Source organism: Apteryx rowi, unplaced genomic scaffold, assembly GCF_003343035.1.
Source record: "Apteryx rowi isolate R43461 unplaced genomic scaffold, aptRow1 scaffold_3, whole genome shotgun sequence".
Lineage (NCBI taxonomy): Eukaryota > Metazoa > Chordata > Aves > Apterygiformes > Apterygidae > Apteryx > Apteryx rowi.
In genome coordinates this window covers 4000272-4001098 of record NW_020449418.1, presented here as the reverse complement: position 1 = coordinate 4001098, position 827 = coordinate 4000272, and positions in this window count along the sequence as shown.

Here is an 827-nt window from a genome sequence, read left to right as displayed (position 1 = left end):
CCTGCGGGTCTGCAAAAAGCCCCTCTCAGCCAGGCGTTGCCTTACGCTGCACGGGCCGGGCGCAGCCGCCAGACCGGGCCTTGTGGCCGCACGGCTGTTGGGGCCAACCGTTAATAACCGCCGCGCGCGCGTTAGCCCGGTGCCCTGAGGGGAGCCGGGAGGGCAGCTGCCTCTGGGAGGAAGCAGGTGGCAGGGGGCTGCCCGGGCGGCAGGCCGCCGCTGAACACTGCTTTTGGGGGAGTAAATAGGTGAGGGTGGAGGGAAGAAGATGACGGGGTGGCGGTTGGGACAGAGCCGAGTGCCGCTGCTTTCCTGTCTGAGAGGCTGCTGGCCTGATGAATCCCATGTGAACAGCCAGGAAAAGCCAGGTGTCTCCACAGGCCCTCTCAAACCTTTGGGCTTTCCCTCATGCTTTCCTTGCCTTGTGTTGCAACTTCGTCTTCTCCCCGGCCCCTTGCCGCAAACCGGGTGAGCACTGGGATGCCCAGCCCCTGAGGAGCAGTGTTGACTATCTAAGTGGTGGTTTTCGCCATGAGTCAATTGTCTTGAAATGATCCTCTAGGGCAAGGTTGGCCAACCTTGGCAGACCTGTGAATCGCATGCCGACATCCTCGTGGAGTGAGGAGCCACCAGCTGCACAGAGTGCATCCCAGGGAGCTGGGAGCCATGGGCAGGATGTGAAAATGGGACCCCACACCTCCTTTGCAGGTGGGCCAGCCTGGTTCTTCCAGGGCTTGCCATAGCTGCTCTCTGCCAGGAGCCTCCCTATCTGCTCGTGCCTTCATCTAGCCTCCCGGGCCAGGTACTCCGCAGACACCACCCACCTC